The sequence below is a fragment of the Rhincodon typus genome, chromosome 22 (assembly GCF_021869965.1).
Source record: "Rhincodon typus isolate 14 chromosome 22, sRhiTyp1.1, whole genome shotgun sequence".
In the NCBI taxonomy this organism is placed as follows: domain Eukaryota; kingdom Metazoa; phylum Chordata; class Chondrichthyes; order Orectolobiformes; family Rhincodontidae; genus Rhincodon; species Rhincodon typus.
In genome coordinates, this window is record NC_063353.1 from 39,171,556 (window position 1) to 39,192,482 (window position 20,927).

Genomic DNA, 20,927 nt, shown 5'->3' on the forward strand with positions numbered 1-20,927 from the left:
GCCTCCCACTCTCTCCCTATTTATTTCAGAACCCCCTTCCCCTCCCCCTTTTCTGATGAAGGGTCTAGGCCCGAAACGTCAGCCTTTCTGCTCCTATGATGCTGCTTGGCCTGCTGTGTTCATCCAGCCCTGCACCTTGTTGTCTCAGATTCTCCAGCATCTGCAGTTCCTACTATCTCTGCAGGCTAAGTGAGTTAGCCGTGGGAAATGCAGGGTTGCAGAGGCAGGGAGGTGGGGATTGTTGGGTCTGGGTGGGATGCTCTTTGGAAGGTTCATGTTGGCTCGATGGGATGAATGGCATGCTTCCACACTTTAGGGGATTCTATACTAGGAGTAATTAAGGTGAATAGCATCAATGCCTTTATAGGAATGCTGGATAAATACTTGAGGTAGAGAACAACATCAAGAGCTGCTGCAAAAAGGTAAGATGAGATCATAGAATTCCTGCAGTGTGGAAACAGACCCTTCGGCCCAACAAGTCCACACTGACCCTCAGAGCATCCCACCCAGATTCATATCCCTCAACACTATGGGCAATTTAGCATGGCCAATCCACCTAGCCTGCACATCTTTGGACTGTGGGAGGAAACCCACACGGACACGGGGAGAATGTGCAAACTCCACACAGACGGTCGCCCATGGATGGAATCAAACCCGGGTCCCTGGTGCTGTGAGGCAGCAGTGCTAATCACTGAGCCACCGATGGAGTAGGAGGAGGCCTGTGAGGAAAGTACATGTTTTACGAGGTGTTTAAAACAGAGTTAAAGGAGAATGTATTGTTGAGAATGCAAATATAACACGAGAATGCACAAGAAGTGTTTTATCTTCTATTTGAGGAGGGAGGTTGGGTGATCATTCATCTCTGGTGTCTGAGTAGCAGTAATCCATTTTGACACATCCTTTCAAATACACCAGAAGATCAACTAGGAAGGAACCTTACTGTCTTCATCAGAATGCCTGCCTCTTTTGGCCTGAGCTGCACTGTCCTGGGATTTGCATGTATCGGGTCAGTTCTTTTTAATTACAAACCCTTATAACAGACTGTTTTTTAAATATTCTTTGAACCTGTTCTCTAGCAAAAGGCACAGTTTCCTATCGCAACAGCAAGGTGGTAACATCAGAGTCTCTGACAGGGACATAACGTAGCTTCCCAGAATCTTCCAAGACAGGGAAGATTATTAAAAGGCAAAATGCTGGAAACTGTCGGAGTGGAGAGATTTTAGGAGTCGATGTGTAGAAATTACTCAGAACCAGTGGGCAGGTGGTACCGAATACGGTTTAAAAGGCTAATGTAAGGTTAGTTCTTTTAACTCAAGGGATTGGAATACAAAGGGGTGGAAGTGATGTTGTACAGTAGTTATATAAAGCCCTGGTCAGATCCCACTGAGAGCACTACGGTCATTTCTGAATACCACACCTCAGGAAGGATACGCTGACCTTGGAAGACATAGTTTCACCCGAGTCATACTGTGACTAGAAAGGATTAATGTGAAGAAAGGCTACACAGGCCAGGGCTTGTATTTCCTGAAGTATGGAAGATTAGTCACAATGGAAGTGAGGTGTTTAAAGGAGTCACTTTGAAACTATTTCCTCCGTTAGGGAGGGCAATCCAGGATAAGGATGCAAATACCAAAAATTTGAGCTAGATTCAGGAAGCGCTTCTTCATACAAAGTTTTTTGTGGGTGTCAGGAGCCATCAGGCACAACCCCCGCCTCCCCACCCCTCGGTCCTCACCCCAATTAGTTTTCAAATTTAGCAAACACACAGTTTTACCCTTGGGTTCTTCAGAATGAGACTCCTGCAGGGTTACACCTTGGGCGCTGCCCAGGACTTTTGACACTGCAGTATCAGCCAGGGCATCCGAAAAGTAAAATAGAGACCTGAATTTATATAGCACCGCTCATGGCTCCAGGAAGTCCAAACATGCTTCACAGCTCTTGAAGTACTTCTGAAATATAGGCCTGGGATTTTCACTGATTCAGGATGACAGGGGACCCCTGGAAAAGTGGCCGGCATGTCCCATTTCTGGGATTCCCTACCACATCCCTGGATTTTCTGATATTCACTGGGGCTTGTACAAGCATGGGCTGCTTCAGGTTGTGAACCCATACCCGGTTCTGCCACCCTGGCCAACTCCATTGGAGAGGTAGGCATGGCTTTTACTACAATATTCCTGGAGTTGGGCCAGCTTTTAAAAGGTTTGTGATTCATAGCTCCTTTTATAGTGTTAAACTCAAAAGATACTCCTCTAACTTCTCCCATTTTGTGCCCACCACCCACCCAATCTGTTAACATATGGCTGATGACAAGATGTGGTGCTCTAATCAAGTCTGGAGCTTAGCGGATGTGTTGAAAAAACTTTAAAGACATTCATTGATAACTTGCCATTGTTAAAATGATACTTTTCCCTACAGCCCAGTACTATTATAAAAGTATCAATTATCCAGACCCTGTAAAGTTTCTATAGCTGAAACTGAAAACACTTGAAAGCTCCTTAACCTGATATAAATAAATGTTGTGAAATTGATAGCGGAGCTGTGTTAGCCAAAGGTATCTATTGAGTAAGGGGTTCAAGTGCTTCAAGACAAATGGATGTTTGGGCCTTCAATCAAACCTAGTTGTCTGTGCAGACATCCACTACTCCCTTGAAATACCTGAGCCCCTGCTTGATTGACAGCTCTGCCTGTCTGAACGCTAACGTCGATTTCACAACGTCAATTTGCGCAAGGTTAAGTTTTCAAGCGGGTGCAGTGAGAGCTATTGAAACTTTGAAGGATCTATAAGGTTGAATTTTTCTTAATATGGTGGCAATATCATTATAGGATTGATTACTTCTATATCATGTAAATCTGCAAACAGGCATGAGGGGTCATGAAGGGTAGATATAGGGGCATAAGGAGTGGGACTTGGGAAAAGTGTGAGGCAGGGGGCTGTGAGTGAAATTGTGTATACATTAACGGGCCATTCCATTTTCATTCTAATTGGGTCAAAGTCCCTGTGACTGTCTCCAACCTTTTGGGTGGTCATTTGTTACCGACAGCAGTAACCATCCCCCTGGCGTGGAAAATCCAGTCCTTGTGGCCTTTACTCACCAGTAGACAGGCTGAGCTGAGAATTTTCCCAACTCTTCCTCCAAAGGGATTGGAGTACAAGAGTAGGGAAGTTTTACTGCAATTGTACAAGGTGCTGGTGAGACCGCATCTGGAGTACTGTGAACAGTATTGGTCTCCTTTTTTTTAAGAAAAGTTAGGCAATTCAGAGAAGGTTCACTAACACCAGCCTTGGTCACTAGGGATTGTCTTATAAACTGGTTATGACTGTACTCATTGAAGTTTGGAAGAATTGAGGTGATTTCATTGGAACATATAGGATTCTTAAGGTGTCTGACAGGGTAAATACTGAAAGGATGTTTCCCCTCATTGGAGAGTCTAGGAACAGAGGCCATAGTCTCAGAATAAAGGGGCACTAATTTAAGACTGCGATGAAGAGGAATTACTTCTGTCAGGGGGTTGAGACTCTTTTCAGAACCTTGTCACAGAGGGCTGTGGGGACAGACTCAGGGACCAGTTCATGGAGCACCTGCTCTCTGCAAACACCAACCAACCCGGCCTTCCGGTTCCCATTCACTTTAACTCCCCCTCCCACTCCCCTGGTGACGTGTCCATCCTTGGCCTCCTCCACTGTCAGAGTGAGGCCAAACGTAAACTGGAGGAACAACACCGGATATTTTGCCTTGGGACCTTACAGCCCAATGGCCTGAATATTGACTTCACCAGCTTCAAAATCTCTCCACCCCCAACCTGTCCATCTTTCGACTCACCTATCCACTCCACCCTTCCCACTGACTTAACCACCATAACCCCATACCTGCATCAGCAGCTTCAAAATCCACCCCAACCTGTGTCCATCTTCCTATCTGCTCCACCCTTCCCACTGACCGACCACAATATCCTGCATTCACCTATCTCCATCCTACCTACCCTACTGCCAGCCCGAACCCCCGTCCCTCTATTTATTTCTGGCCTCCCCTGTCCTGACGAAGTGCTTTGCCTGAAACTGACTTCTCTGCTCCTTGGATGCTGTCTGACCTACTGTGTGCTTCCATCTCCTCAGAACATTAGCCTGGGGTTCTGGATTCGAATGTGCTTAAAACAAATGGGCGTCCATCACTTGTATCATCACTGACACAATGCAAAATTGTCTTTGGCCAAAGGAGCACGTTCTTTTTAATCTGTAAATTTCTTTTATGTCTTTGTTATGATATTCTCCGAACAACGCGCTACAAAAACGGGAAAGGTAAGGAGGAATCGTCTTGAGGCACTTGCATATCAATACTGACCACTGTACATGCGCATCATTACTGTAGCTCAAAGAATGTTGTTTCAAATAGCAAAAAGGCTTAAAACAAAAGAAGGGGCCATTTGCTCTTTGGTGTGTACATGATAGCACTCAAATTTATTGCAGCATTGTCTCCAGTGTGTTAGGAAGGGATTCAAAGCATTGGTTGCTGATTGATATGTTGCCTGAAGAAGGAAAGAACAAACAAAGAAAAGAAAGGAAGGGAAAGATTTGTTTATGATTTATACAACATCCCAAAGTGCTTTACAGCCAATGAAGTACTTCCGAGTGTAGCTCTGTTCTAATGTGGGATACGCTGTGGCCAATTACAATAACATGCTCCCACAAACAGCAATGTAACAGTGGTCGGATCATCTGCTTTCAGTTTTGTTGGTTGAGAGTTAAAGATTGGCTAAACATTAAGAAATCTTCCTGCTCGTCTTCAAAATAGTACCATAGGATCTTTAGTATCCACCTGGGAGAGTAGATGGGTTGCCTCTCACAGTCCAGAGATGTGCAAGTTAGGTGGATTGGCCATGCTAAATTGCCCAGTGTCCAGGGATGTGCAGGCGAGGTGGATTAGCCATGGGAAATGCAGGATTACAGGGATAGGATGGGTTCAGGTGGGAGGCTCTTCGAAGGGTTGGTGCAGACTCAATGGGCCGAATGGCCTCCAGCTGCACTGTAGGGATTCTATGAATGTATGTGCCTCAGTTTACTGACTAACCCTCTGAACTGCATAACCCTATTGCTGAACTGATTGGTTCAAACGATTTAGTTGAAAATTGGACTTGCAATAAATGATTAAAAGAAGGAAAGTTTGCACCTAGGAGATGTGTGCACTCATAAAACAGTAGTCGCAGACCCAGAGGCATCCATTTCTGAAGAATGGTTTTGTTTTTGATCGAAAGGCTGAGGGAATCAGTGGTTGTGCTGGGTAACGGGTGGACTGTCTCTCAGATGTGCTCATGTTTTTTTTTCACTGGGATGTTTGAGACGCCTGCGAGAGACCTGTGTGTAGGAGGACTGAATTCTCAAATGTAGTCAGCACACAGGAGGAATCCGATGCTGCTGGAGTCAAAAGCCATTGATATTTATGTGCAATGAAGTGATTCAGCCACCCCCCCCAACAATAAACAAAAAACCCACAGTGTTAGTGTAGGAAAAAAAACCCAACAGGCAAGCTGAGCTTTAGGAATTTCATGAGGTTGGTGTCTCTGGGGCAGACCGACAGCAAGGCAATAGAGTCACCATGGCATTTATTGTGGAGTGTCCTTGATCAGGGAAGTGGCTGAGAAGGCGGAATTTGTAACCTTCCCTGTGAGAGAAACAGAGTTGCATCGTAAAAGCACCATTCACAGCCCACACGCATCCCAAATCAATGAGGGTGTGTCTTCTTGCTGTATGTTTGTTGTAGGAAACTCCACAACCAATCTGTACACAGCAAACTCCCACAAACTGCAGCGTGGGTAATGACAAGATCCTCTGGTTTTTGTGATGCTGCAAAGACCTCAGTATTGGTGCCATGATATCTTTTATGAAAGGGTTTCGCTGTGTCCACACATGCTGTTACAGTTTAGCTAAAGAGGTTTACTGATAATTTTGTGTTTTTGATTTTAAAATTTAGGGGAAGAGGAGTAGGGTTACACATTTTTTCTGAAGAAGGATCCAGACCCGAAATGTCAGCTTTCCTGCTCCTCTGATGCTGCCTGGCCTGCTGTGTTCATCCAGCTCTACACCTTGTTATCTCAGACCCCAGCATCAACAGTTCCTACTATCTGTGTTACGCAGTAGTGCTCTGGAGCCATTCACATTCCCTGACCTACCCATGCATCCACCAAAATCCTTTGCTGCTTCTTTGCCTCCTATTGCAATTTTGAACTTAACCTCCTGTTCAGTCTCCATTTTCCCCAGGCTCATTCCCATTCTAACTCCAGCCCCTCTTTAATCTACTCACATCCCCTCACAGCCCCCGCATCCCCATTTCTAGTGTTAGTCAAGGTTAACCTCCAAACTCTGATTTGTTTAAATTCCAAGTTTGAACGTCCACTTGCTAAGTATGCTCTGAAGAATTCCTGGTAAGCCACACTTTGTAAGAGTGTAGTTGACGGCAGAGGAAATTCATTAGAATGAGTTAAATGCCCCTTCGTTCTGCATGGAGAACTCTTAATTCACTGCACATTATCTTAATTGCAGCCAAGCGACTTTATTGGCAGAGCTAAACTGGACAAGCAGGGAAGGCTGGCCAAGTCTAAAATAAGTCTAAAGTCAAAGATGATAAAGTTTTTGAAGTCACAATAGGGCTGAGACGTAGCCACCTAATCAGTCCAATTTATGCCCAGATGCAACGTTTAAAGACAGAGTCTTTCCAGTTGACTGGAGTTGGTTTGAGAGAAACTGCTTAAATGATTATTCTAGTCAGGCAGCCCATTTAGGATATATTTGTGTGTTCTTAACAAATATTTCAATTTTGGATAACGGCAGTAGAGTAAAAGGTAGAGGTGACCCAGAGGGGCAGTAAACCTCCAAATGTCCACAGGTGGTCCTGTTGAGATGGGAATAAGTTTGTCTCCCCATCCTTCCCCCTGCTCCTTCCCACAAACCTACCTGTTCTGGGGACCAGGGTTCAAATCCTGCCATAGCAGATGGTAGAATTCAAATTCAATTAAGAACATGGAATTAGGAGTCTAATGATGACCATGAACCCATTGTCGATTGTTGGAAAAACCCATCTGGTTCACTAATGTCCTTTAGGGAAGGACATCTGTCATCCTTACCTTGTCTGGACTACATGTGACTCCAGAGCCATTGCAATGTGGTAGACTCTTGAACTGCCCTCTGGGCAATTAGGGACAGGCAATAAATGCTGGCCTGGTCAGAAACACTCACATTCCATGAATTTTTTTTTTTAAAAAGACTCTATTTCACTGCCCATCTGCTCATTCCATATAAAGTAGAGCTTGGCAGCAAAATTTCATTATGACTGCAACTGCTGTTTGACATTGTATGTCCTACCTTTCCAGAACAAATAGAAACAATCTTTCAACTTAGAAGTCAGCTATTCAGTAATGAAGTCAGAATGCACTCCCTATAACCCAAGTGTTGGAGACATCCTGAACTTACTGTCCCAGTGGGCTATGTGGTTTATGTAAACTTGTTTGGTTAACTCTTCTTTACTTTCCCTATTGATTCCTTTTATCATTTTTAAATTAATCTAGTCTATACCTGGGGTATTATTGCCAAGGCCAGCCTTTGTCCCTCATTCGTAATTGCCCCAGGGCCTCTGGGAAATACTTCTTTCACTGGCAATGTGCTGTGGGTCTGGAGTCACATGTAGGCCAGACCAGGTAAGGATGGAAGGTTTCCTCCTCCTTGAATATGTTAGTCAACCGGATGTAACAAGTTTCAACGTATCTTTAGTGGTTTCAATGAATTAATAGAATTTGAATACCAATGCTGCTATGGTTTGAAACTGTGACCGCGCGCACCCCCCCCCCCCCAGAAAATTATCATCGTGGCACCATTTCCCCAGAATTTCTTTTTCTAAAAATGTTAAATAACTTTAATGATCTGGCTTGGATCACCCCTCAATTTGCTGGAGAGAATACCAGTCAAGTGTATGCATGTCCATCCTAGTGATTTAACAGGAGACAGCACTTTTAAGAGAGGAGAATATCAAAAAGTTATAGAATGGAAGGAGGCCCTGCAGCCCATCACACCCGTGCTGGTCGACGTAGCCATCCAGCTGTTGGTCTGTAATGTGGAGGTCATTGGCTGTTCAAGTGGACATCCCATAATATTTTAAGTATTATGATTGCAGCTGCTCCCATCAACCCCATGTCAAACAGTATGTTCCAAACCCCTATCATCCTCTGGTTAAAACATTTCTTCTCAAAAATTCCCTACTTTTAAAGGAAAAATCCTTCCGCAACCTAATTTCAGGACCACCTTCCATCCATTGAAGGCTTGTGTGAAGGGTGGTTATCTAACAGGGGTCAAAGGTCATGCCTTCCTTCCCTGTCAATGAGAAAACCCTACTACTGTTTGAAGGACAGCTGTTCAAAGCTCCTGGCAAAGTCAAATGAACAAAGCACTCCAATTCAAGGGTGGCACGATGGCTCAGTGGTTAGCACTGCTGTCTCACAGTGCTAGGGACCTGGGTTCGATTCTAGCCTCGGGCAACTGTCTGTGCGGAGTTTGCACATTCTCCCTGTGTCTGTGTGGATTTCCTCTGGTTTCCTCCCACAGTCCAAAGATGTGCAGGTTAGGTGGATTTTACACTATGGGCATTTTAGCATGGCTGATCCACCTAATCTGCACATGCCTTGACACTACAGGCATTTTAGCATGGCAAGGCATGTACAAGTTAGGTGGATTAACAATGAGAAATGCAGGATATAGGGATAGGGTAGGGTGGTGGGTCTTTGGAGGGTCAATGTAGACTCAATGGGCTGAATGGCCTGCTTCCAAATTATAGAAATTCTATGATTCATGGCTCAATTTTCATGGCAGGGAGCTCTCCCAGATTACTCCCTCAGCCAGTCTCAATAAAGTTTTAGTTTTCATTTAATTATCATTAAAATGAATCTAATGGGAACCACTAGACCCTTAAACTGAGACAACTTAGTCACTTGGAAGAAATGACAAGGAGAAAGGCATTTCTTTCATTAGGATACACTGCACTGAATAATGGCAGAAGGGAGATTCTATGTCTTTATTCATTCCTGGGATGTGGGAGACTCCGCTAAGGCCAGTATTTGTCCACTGTCCTTGTCAGCCCTTGAGAAGGTGTTGGTGAGCTGCCTGTTGATTCATTGTAGCTCGTGCAGTGTAGGTACATTCTCATTGCTCTTAGATAGGGAGTCGCAGGATTTTGACTCAAAAGAGGGACAACATATCATCAAGCAATATGATATGTAATTTGTGGGGAGCTTGGAGATGGTGATGTCTTTGTCCTTGTATAATAAAAGTGCTGGAGAAACTCGGCAGATCTGGCTGCAATTGTGGAGAAAGAGAAACGGTTCACATTTCAAGTCCAGTACAAATCTTCGGAATTGTTATGTTTTGCTCACCACAGATGCAGCCAGATCTGCTGAGTTTCTTCAGCACTTTTTGTTTTTATTTCAGATTTCCAGCATCCGCAATGTTTTACTCTTCTAGTCGATGGAAATGCCAGGTTTGGGAGATGCTGTTTACTGGAGCCTCCAGTGGGTTTTTGCAGTTGCTGGTACAAGATAGTAGCAACACTGCATAACGCAGTAACACTGGAAAACCTGACATTTAAATGCTTTGTTTTAAAATGTGTTTCTCGCCTCCTGTAGTGATGCCGTACTCTGACAACCCACTGAACTTGCATTCTTTCTTTTGAAAGTAGAGTATCTCAAGTGCATCTAAATCAGCTGTGTTTGTGCTGTTGGTCATCCATTTCTCTGAGTCCGAAGTCAATAAGTTTAAATCCCATTGTAGTGACTGTAGAATATGTGGGGTGAATGATGCTGCTAGCAATCCTCTTTCGAGAGGCCTCTATCATTTACAATGTTAGAGGAGCAACCACTGATGCAAGAGGCTCTTGTCTTAAGAAGATGCATGAAAAAGTGGGAAGGCGAGTGGTGAGGACGCGACAAAGTGTTTGCAGAGGGAGATAGACCGGTTAATCAAGTGAGTGAAAAACATGACAGATGGTACAGAAAATGGGAAAGTGAGAGTTAATGTACTTTGGCACTTTTGAAATTTACAGAATACTGACGGAAAGAATGGACATGGAGAAGATGTTTCCACCAGTATGAATTATCTTTATTGTCACATGTACTCATTTGAGTACTGTGAAAAGTTTCCAAATCTCCACCTATGGTGCCATCTTGGGTACAAAGGTACCTAGGTACAACCTCTTAAGTACAAATTCTTAGGGAAAAAATATAGAAAATTAAAGAAATAAAGCATCCAGCATTACAGATCATAGGAATAAGAAAAAAAAAGAAATTATAAGTTCAGTATAACAGCCCTTCCAACCCACACCACATGAGCACTTAGCCTCCTGTCACTGAAAGAGAGCCTTCCATTGCCTGACTACCACTTTTGCTGAACCTACCAGTATAGGAGTTGCCATGCTTTAGGTGCCAACTCTTCACTGCTGAGCCAACCACACCAACGCTGAACCCATACTCACCCCTCAACCATGGCCTTGCCCATGACCAGAATTCCCTGCTCCAGGCCTACAGCGACCGCAACCTGGTTCCACTGGGCGTACTATTCTGCCGCCATCTTGCCAGCACCAGGAGTGCCCCCTGCGGGCCTGCTGCAGTCAGGAATCCCTGGCTCTGCTGCCAGACCAGGCTGCTGTAGGGCCAAGGGTAAGGTTTGGGCTGCAGATGTTGCCGTGGCAGTGCTGGCACCTTAGAGTGCACTGCCACTGTCGCTGTCTCCAATCACCGGAGGAGCTTTGCTGCCAGCCCCAAACGCTGGGGAAACATCCTTGTTGCCATTGCCATCACCTCTAACCATCAGGAGGCTTCGCCAGTACACACACAGCCCGGTCTCACTGCCACACCAACCTGCCGACTAACCCACCGCATAAAGGAGGAAAAAAACAAAAGACGAAAGAGAGGGAGGAAGAAAATGAAAGCAAAAGGGAGGGGAAGAAAAAAGCAAGAAGCAAGGTTGTAGCAGATGAGCGCCAGGCCCGCACCCAGCCCTGCTACACCGCCGCCATCTTGGACGGCAAATTTGGGAGAGATTAGGACCTGAGGGCACTGCCTCAGAGTGAAAGGACGATCCTTTATAACGGAAATGCGGAGGAATTTCTTCAGCCAGAGGGCAGTGAATCTGTGGAACTCGTTACTGTGGAGGCGAGGCCATTGAGTATATTTAACGCAGAGGTAGATAGGTTCTTAATTAGCAAGGGGATCAAGGATTATGGGGGAAAAGGCAAGAGAATAGGAGTTGGAAACATATCAGCCATGATTGAATGATGGAGTAGATTCAATGGGCTGAATGGCCTAATTATGTTCTTGTGTTATGGTCTTTTGGCAGGAAGTGTAGCAGAGCTGAATAATATTTAAATGGGGAAAAACTGCAGCGAGCTACATCACGAAAGATTTTGAGCATCCTCCTGCACAAATCGAAACATACAAGATTCTTGGGAGAACTTGACAGGATGGATGTGGGGAGGTTGTCTCTCCCTATGGGGCAGCTAAGGACAGAGGGCATAACCTCAGAGTAAGAGGTCACGCATTTAAGATGGCGATAAGGAGGAATTTCTGCTCTAACTGTAGTTTAGTGTATGGTGCTGTTTACCACCGAGGGCTCTAAGAGGTTGGTTGGTATTGAAGGCTGAGACAGATTTTTGAATCGGTAAGGAAATCAAGGGTTGTTAGGTAAAACTCAAGAAAATGGAGTTGCAGATAATCGGATCAGCTATGATTTCATTGAATGATGGAACAGACGTGATGGGCTGAATGGCTTACTTCTGCGCCTACATCCTATGATCTAACAAGTCATTTATTGTACCATAACATTCAAGTACAGGTTACATTTGCTGGTTAGACCATGCCATTATTGGAAGACAGAGAAGACACATTTGTCCCTTTTGAGATCCAGAGCTATTCTCCCAATTTCCATACCTAAGGCCAAATGCAGTGTCCATCATTAACCTTTTCAGAATCATTACCCTGTACAGCAGTGACTTGAGCGTAAAATCTGAGCTGACAAGTTAATGCATGTGCAGTGCTCCGACTGCACAGTCAGAGGTGCTGTCTTTTGCTTGAGGCATTAAATCTCCATTATTTCACCCAGGTGAATGCTAAAGATCACGTAGCACTATGCAACGTCAAGTGGATATGGAGTTTTCCTAATTCCCTGATCAATATTTGAACTTTTAAGCTCTTGTTGTTTGTGAGATCCTGCCATGTGTGAAATGGCTGCCAGATATTCTACATTTTAAGTAGCAAAGACACTTGGAAACAATATTTCTGTTGGTCTAAAGTTCTCTATGATGTTCTCAGGCACATCACTTCCTTTTGAGATTAATCAATTGCATTTTGTGATACATCAGCTAGAGGAAACCAAGCCATGTGATGGGATCCAGCTCGACTGGCTTTCTCCTGTAACTAGCCCACATAGCTATTCTTTACAAACGAGCCTCAACAGTCCGGGTCAGTTCATCATTCAACCACTGAGAAACTATAAGTAGCAGTCAGTCCTGTCCGCAACTGAGGATTAGACTTTAGTATTTCCCGTTATGATATTGAAATTAGAAGAATGAAGCCCTGTGTGGAGATTGGAGCAATGTCGACCAGGTGGATCTCATTGAATGAGTTCCCTGATTGGACCAGGTTAACAGTCCCAATCAGGGAGCCCTGGCTGACAGATATAAACAGGAGTGCCAGGGATTTCTGCGCACATTAGGAGCCAGCTCTGGGCTAGCTGGGTCAGTGTCATGTACTTTGCACGTGTAAATAAAGGGTGACAGGATATCAACCTCCGTGGAGTAACTTCAGCCTGTCTAGTTCATTACTTCATCAGAATGCAAAGCTGAGACTAGTCATAGCTCATGTATCCATGACTACAGGCTGCAATTAGACAAATGAGCATCAGGAAGTGATTGAACCTGAGTCCTTCCAGTGTGACTCAATGATCATATTCCTGACAGTGGCCTGACTTGCAGCAAGTCATCAGGGAAACAAAAAAGCTGTTTTTCAATGCTCCCTAAGACAATCATTTGGTTTGATGTATTATTGTCACATGTACTTGAGTACAGTGAAAAGTTTTGTTTTGTGTGCAGTACAGGCAGATCATACCATACAAAGTACATTAGGGTAATAGAACAGAGTGAAGAGTACAAAGTGAGGTCAACGTTAAATTTGAAAGGTGAGAGGTCCATTTAGAAGTCTAGTAGCAGCGAGGAAGAAGTTGTCCTTGAATCTGTTGGTACATGTGTTTGAGCTTTTGTATCTTCTGCCCAACAAAAGAGGTTGGAAGAGATTATAAGCAGGTGGGAGGTGTATTTGTTTATGTTCGTTGCCTTTCTGAGGCAGCGAGGAGTATAGATGGAGTCAATGGATGGAAGGTTGACTTGCATGATGGACTGTGTTCACAACTCTCTGTAGTTTCTTACGGTCCTAGGCAGAGCAGTCGCTATACCAAGCTGTGATGCATCCAGATAGAATGCTTTCTCTGGTGCATCTGTAAAAATAGGTAAGAGTATTTCTGGACGTTCTAAATTTTCTTAGCCTGTTGAGGAAGTAGAGGTGGTGCTGTGCTTTCTTGACCGTCTCATCGATGTTGGTGGACCAGGACAGATTGCTGGTGATCATCATTCCTGGGAAATTCCTACGAAATCATCTAATATCGGCACAGAAGGAGGCCATTCAGCCACTTGAGGCTGCTCTGCCATTCAAAGCAATCGTGACTGATCTGTAACTACATTTATCATCAATCTTTAATGCTTCTACCCAACAAAAAATGTTATCCTTCTCCATTTTGGAATCTTTAGTTCATTTACCTCCTCAACAGGCTTTTCTAGTAGAGCATTCCAGATGTTAGCTACCCTTTGTGCAAAGATATGTTTCCTGACATTACCCCTCAATGACATGTCTCTAATTTTAAAGTTTGATTCCCTTGTCCTGAACTCCCTTACATTTCCTTTTTCAACAGAACCGTCACTGCAGATAATTGTCAGCTCCTTAAACACCTTAATTAGGTCACCCTTTCATTACTGATTCTCTGTGGCACACAAGTAGTCAAGAGAGGGACTTGACATTCCTGCTAATTCTCCTGCTAATAACATAGATCAACTTTAACATGAAGGTTTGTGCATGTGTTTTTGGTGCATGCTTGTGTTTTGAGTGCAAGTATGTGTGTGTGTGTTTGTTTGTGTGTGTGTTTGTTTGTGTGTGTGTTTGTTTGTGTGTGTGTTTGTTTGTGTGTGTGTTTGTTTGTGTGTGTGTGTGTGTATGTATGTATATAAAATGGTCTTACCGTACCTTATGTAGGATTGATAGGCGTTTTAGACCCCGCCTGACCTTTGCTTTGGGTGGGTGGGGGTCACTGGTCTTCATTTTTTTTGCTTCTGGGAAATAAGAGGCAGGAAGGATTTTCACACAAAGACTGACATAAGAAAAAAAAGTTTTTATAAAGGCCATGACAGCTCTTAACACAGTTGGCTGTGACAGAGAAAGAATGGCAGTTAGGGAATCGTTTGCTGAAACAGCTCAACTAGAAAGTAATTGTGCTTTGTTTCAAGAACTGTCTGTGACCATCTCCCAGTAATGAAGGGCAGCACCACATTTATCTGGATCTCACTAATTGGAAGCGAAAGGGTTTCCAGGGTGGGTACCTCTTTGCTGAATCTGTTCGGAGAGCTCGCTTCAATCTGATAAAAGTTTTTTCACATCTTCTACTTCTCAGACAAAGAAACAATGATGAGTGAGTCTCCTGGCACCTGTTTTAGAAGGAGACAGTAATGCAGTGATTAGTTCACTGGACTAGAAATCAAGAGCCTGGACTAATGGGTTGAGTTTCCCCAGTTCTGTGGAGGGGGAGGGGATCAGAGCTGGGATTGGAAACACAGTGAGGGATTGGTCAATCAGGCTGATGCACTCCCACCTCCAAGTGAACTTGCCGAAGGTGGGGTCAACAGGACAGGGGCTTCCCATCCAGTATCAGTTAGTAGCCAACTCCAACCGTTAATAAAACTGGGGCAGATCTGACAGTCCCTGCTACTAGCCCTCCTCCCTGCCAACAATCAAGCCTGGGATGTAACTGAAAGTAGCCTCCTCCATGTGTCATGTCGGGAATTAGTCAACCCTTCCCCTCAGACTTTGGATGCTACAGTCATTAGTTGCCCCCACCTCCAAACACACTGGAGGCCTAAGAGTGCTTCCACTTGTAGGTGCCCTCGCCATCTCTTACCTGCCCCAGTGAGGTTGCTCACCAGACACCATTGTGGGTTTTCCTGAGGATGCTCCACTTCCTTGGCCCACTCATCACCCATTAATGGCACTGGGCTCCCAGCGGCAGCGGCTGAGCTGAGAAGCCACTGAGAAACTCTGCCCCGATGTCCCACCCTGGGTAGCTCTGGGTTCTCAACCTGCAGTTGACTCCACAGAACAATATTTTGAAAAAGTGTTCACGTTGGCAGTCAGCCCAGGGAATTCTGAGGGTCCAATCCAGCTCCTGCTTCAATCTATGCAAGCCTACATTGCCAAAGAGGCTTAGAGTATGTGTAAGCTACCCAATACATTAGGGGCTTGATCCTTTTTTTTTGATGGCCTCCCTGAAGATCAGCAAGCCTGTTTTGTACCAATGATTGCACAGTAGGCAAACAATGCAGACAGGTTGCTGAAAGGTTGAGTTCATTGAGGAGGTATTTCTATCCAACTGTGTTCCTTTCCTTTCTCATTGCTGTCACTGTGTTCCTTTGCACTGCTATTTTTGGCTTGATAGTCTTTTATCCCTCCATTTGTTCCTTTCTCTTCTCTCGATTCACCCTGGTAACTACGGGTTAATGCTTTGCCAACCAATCCGCTTCCTTTATCCTCTGGTATTAATTGTTGTGATCATTTGAAATTTGGCATTTTTGTGTACATCCTGATCAGTGAAAAGGCCATGGCTCGCGTCTCTCTTTTTGACAATAAAGTATGTTGTAGAGAATGGGATTGGAGCTGAATGTTACTGTGTCCCCTTGGAATCCGTACTGCACAATAAGCAGGTTATTCTCCATCAATTGTAGGCTACAGTTGCTGAGTCTGTGTTTATGTTGTTTATCTCGGGTAAGATACTATAAGTAACCTTGGCTCCTTAGGTACACGAGGAAGAATCCAGGCAGGATTCTTATTTTTCACAGCCGTCCAGTCAGATCTTTCAGAAATTTTGGATATTTATGCGATGCCACAGTTGCCTGCAAACTCTCACTGTCTCCGCCTACACGGTTACAAATACGAGGTGCTTACGGTCACCCCCAACACAAGTCAACAGCTGCATGAGAGTAGGGAGTGATGTGGAGCATGGGGAGTTTCTTGTTCATTATATTGACACCACAGCATACACAATAAGAGCAGTAGGCCATTCAGCCCCTTCAAACCTCCTTCACTACTTATCAAATCAGCCAGGATCTTAGTTATGACCTCAAATCCATTTTGCTATCTCCCTCGTCTCTCTGTTTGTCAAGAATCTCTGCTTTAAAACTACTCGATGATACAGTCCGGGGAAGAGAATTCCGCAGACTTGCAACCCTCTGAGCGACAAATGTCCTCCTAAATGCGGACACCATTTAAGACAAAGATAAGATTTCTTTACTCTGAGTCTTTGGAACTCTCTTTTTCCACAACGAGTCCCATGAAAAGGGACACTTGCATCTCAAAGGCGACAAAAATGGGAATGAAACTCTTGTCTTAAATCTTGAGCAAGAAAGTAAATCATTGGTTCCTTTCTGTGGTTCAGTTGTAAAAGCTAAGTTTGCCTGATCCACAGCCTCCTGCTGTGCAATGCCCCATTCAAACCTCCTGAGAGCAGTGGTTTTTACCAACTGCTGATTGATAGCTGTCAAAGTCCAGTTCCTGTTTTGAGGTTTACCAACTCTTGGAGAAACCCCGGCTATGTTTTGTAAAGAGTTAACGCAACAGTGAAAAAAATGTCAACCTCACTGCAATAAAACATTGTAGCACTGTTGAATAAGAATGAGTGATTTCCTTCTTTTCTATTTTGATGTTGCTTTGCTCTGTGAACCATTCTATTCTAATATAGATCACAAGATTCAATGGCCTGAATATTTCTAGGCATGTGTTTCAAACAATTTAGACAGCTCCTAATCATGGCAGGTTTGAAATTCCAGTTATGCTGACTACCTCTTTGACAGGTCTGAGTCACTGCAAGACAGTGATATTTTTTCATGTTAATCTTGTCTCTTTTTATCTCTCTTTCACACTCTCTGTAAACATCCCCCTCCCCCACCCGTCGATGGATCGGAAAAGTGGGGAATCCAGTCGCATCTACTGTGATTTTAAATGCCGAGTGCATTCCCCACACCACCCCACCAACTCCCTCATTGCCAGTAGCAATTCCACTCACCACCCTCCCAAACTCATCACTGCTCCTCTAAGCATGGGATGTTTCCTTTCCTCTTTTGCATGAGCAAACCTGTCAGCAGCAGCAGGGAGAGGACCCAGTCTCTGACTGTACAAACAACTTCTGACCCATGAGACAGGACTGCTACCTACAAAGGAGAGCATACTGCAACAGGCGCAGAAAAACTGAGTGACCCTTTGTAATGCTAATAAAACAAACACACAATTTTCATGCCTCTTCCTTTTAAAAAAAACTGATGAAAATATTTCAAAGGAGAGTAGGGAAGTTAGCCCTGGTGTCCTGGTTAATATTTATCCCACTACCAACGTGACTGAAAAGTAGATGAGCCAGTCATAGACTCCCTTCAGTATGGAAGCAGGCCATTCGGCCCATTATGTCAACACAAAGCATCCCATCCAGACCCACCCCATCCCTGTAACCCTGCATTTCCCATGGCTAACCCACCTAGCCTGGACATTCCCAGATATTAATGGCAATTTAGCATGGCCAATCCACCTGACCTGCACATCTTTGGACTGTGGGAGGAAACCCACACAGACACAGGGAGAATATGCAAACTCCACACAGACAGCTGCCCAAAGGTAGAATCGAACCTGGGTCCCTAGAGCGGTGAGCCAGCTGTGGTAACCACTCATTTACCTCATTGCTGGTTGTGGGATCTTGCTGTGTGTAAATTGGCTAATGTGTTTCTTACATTACAGCAGTTGTTCTGACTACACTTTGAAAAGTTGGCAAGTGCTTTGGTATCACCTGCAGTTACTGAGGGATGTGTCAACATACACATTTTCTTTTCTTCTGCGTCTATTTTTTTTTAAATGGTCCCATCATCTTCATTTGGAAGAAAATATGCAAAAAAAGTTATTGCTGAAAATAAACCCAGCAGATCCTCATGAATAGGAAGCCACAGAGAGGGAGATCGAAACTCGATTCTTAGTTTCACTCTTCAGGAGTTTCTTGCCTGTTGGTGTCACTACACAAGGATAAAACTAACAAGGCCCACTACATCCTGTGGATATTTCCCAGGTAGGAATGTGGGATGGACATGGGGATGCAGGATTACAGTGTTGGTTTGGCATCCCAGATTCGGTTCAGCCAGATCCTATACAGAACATCTGGGTTAAGGAAGCCCAGGGCATAAACCAATGGGCTTTATCCAATGGGATATAGAGTACAAAAGCCAGAGGGTGATGCACAGGTTGAGAGTCCCTTACAGAGCAATGAAGGTTAGGGCGTGTGAAGGGGTTGGAAACCAAGCCTATGTGTAGCTTCAAATGGCTCCCCTTCCTGATGTCCAATCTCTTGATTGGGCACTGGTGGTTATGGCAACAAACCTGCTTCCAACTGAGTTAATTCCAGCAACAGTGGGATGAGGTCCTTAATGGATGGTTTCAATTGACAATGATGGGAAGGTTGACCACGTGCATTCCCATCCAGAATTTGATTTTGGTGGAGGAAGAGGCAATGGGGTTTGGATGATTGACAACTCACTTAATTAAATACACAACCTGCTTCGAAGCTCGCCATCAGCAAGAGCAGAAATTTCCCATCCTAAGGTTTGATTCGCAGAAGCTGGACTTGCCATATAAATATTGCAGCTTCAGGAGCAGGTCAGAAGCTGTGAATCCTGCAGTGAGTAACTCCCATACTGACTCCCCACAACTTGTCTACAAGTCAGGAATGTGACGGAATATTCCCCACTTGCTTAGCTGAATGTGGCTCCAGCAACACATAAGAAGCTCAACAGCATCCGTGATAAAGCAGTCCACTTGATTGGCATCACATCGACAAACATCTACCTCCCTGCACAAACAAGGAACAAGAGTAGGCTATTCGGCCTTTCAAGCCTGTTCTCCCCCCCCACCCATTCAGTAAGATTATGGCTAATCTGATTTTATCCATAACCCTACATTTTTCATCCTCTTCACAATCAAGAATCTATCTACTTTGTAAAGAGTCTAAAGATTCTGCATTCATTGCCAATTGAGGAAGGGAATTCCAAAGACTCTCAACCCTCTGAGAGAAAAAAAATTCTTCATCCTTTCTGTCTTAAATGGGTGACCCTTTACTTTCAACCTATGACAGCTCGATCTATAAGATACACTGCAGCAAATCACCAAGGCTCCTTCAGTATCGCCTTCCAAACTTAGGACCTCTACCTAAAGAATACTACTACTTGAGAAGTTCCCCTCCATTCTGACACAGAATTATATCATTGTACCTTCACTGTTGTGTCAAAATCCTGGAGCTCACCACCACCTTTTCAATAGGGATTAGGGATGGGCAATAAATGCTGGTCCAGACAGTGATGGCCACATCCCATGGATTAATTAATAAACTACTACTCACTTCCACTTCCATTACATTGCACCCCACCCCACTCTTGGCTTATTAGCTGATTAAATGCTTATCTATGCCTTTTGTTATTCTCCAGACTCCAGTATTTCAATGAAGTCTGGATTGTCCTTCCATCTTGAGCCCTGCATGCACTAGGGCACATTCACAACCGTGCTGCTGTATCGTAAATGACACCAAATCCCATTGACCCATCACCATTTTGCTTGATGACCCATGTTGGTTCCCTCTTGACAACCAGGAATCTTAACACACACCTATTGTACTTCTCTAATGAACCTTCTCTCAGGAAGGTGGGGTCAAGGCTGAGGCAGAAAGCAGCAGTAAGCAAAAGTGTCTTTGCAAAGCAGTTTTGAAATCTGTGTGGGGACAAATTCCAACTGGTGTCACTGGACAGAGAAGAGGAGATGATGCTTTATCCCACGGGGCTCGAGTGGAGATCACGAGGGTGGGACGCTATGTAAAATTATTGAGATACAGGAAAGAACACGAGGCTGAGTAGACAAGGCAGCATTTCCTGTTACAGCCACACAATGTCAATTTTTCTCTCAAAAAAATAAAAGTGGAAATAACAAAGGGGCACAATATGATTATTGAACACTCCTGTCATGAATGGAAAGGGTGCTTAATGGTTTTAAATAATGTATCAATAAGTAACTGTCCCCCACAGTTTGTCGACTGTAGAAATATTCAGGATCTGTGTTAGTGTGGCTTTGTGATTCTGTCAAAAGAGTAGATCAGTTAATTTGATCGTCTCACAGCCCCATCACTTTGTGTCTGTTTACTGGTAGGAATACTATGAACCACGACAGAGCGATCAGCTGGTTAACAAACTGAAAAGGCAGAGGTTGAGCTAGCTGCTAGAGGTATCTTGTAAGGAAAGTGAAGAATCAATCAGGATTCACCCTTTCCATCACCTTCACAGTAAAAGTATTCTCAGAAATTTGTATGGAGGCCCCAACCACATCCCCCAAAACACCCTAGCTGAAAATTGTTCGGAATTGACCAGTCTAACTGTCTGTTGTTTAATGGTCATTGGGATGTTAAATGGCTTGAAGTGGGTCCTCTTCCCCCATTGTGCGGGGGGTGTGGGTGCGGGGTGGCATGGGTGCGGGGGCGGGGTGGGTGGCGTGGGTACGGGGGGTGTGGGGTG

The 20,927-nt window shown here is 44.4% G+C and overlaps 1 long non-coding RNA gene across 2 annotated transcripts in view; it reads right to left on the reverse strand.

Moving 5' to 3' along the window:
• Positions 1–20,927, reverse strand: part of LOC125485796 — a 46,654-nt gene that overhangs the window by 20,303 nt on the left and 5,424 nt on the right. The window contains exon 2 of one of the 2 annotated variants that reach the window (XR_007264505.1): positions 14,673–14,777. This is a non-coding gene — a long non-coding RNA (uncharacterized LOC125485796). Of the gene's footprint in view, positions 1–14,444; positions 14,778–20,927 lie in introns of those variants that run through there. The other variant, XR_007264504.1, reaches the window with a different exon arrangement.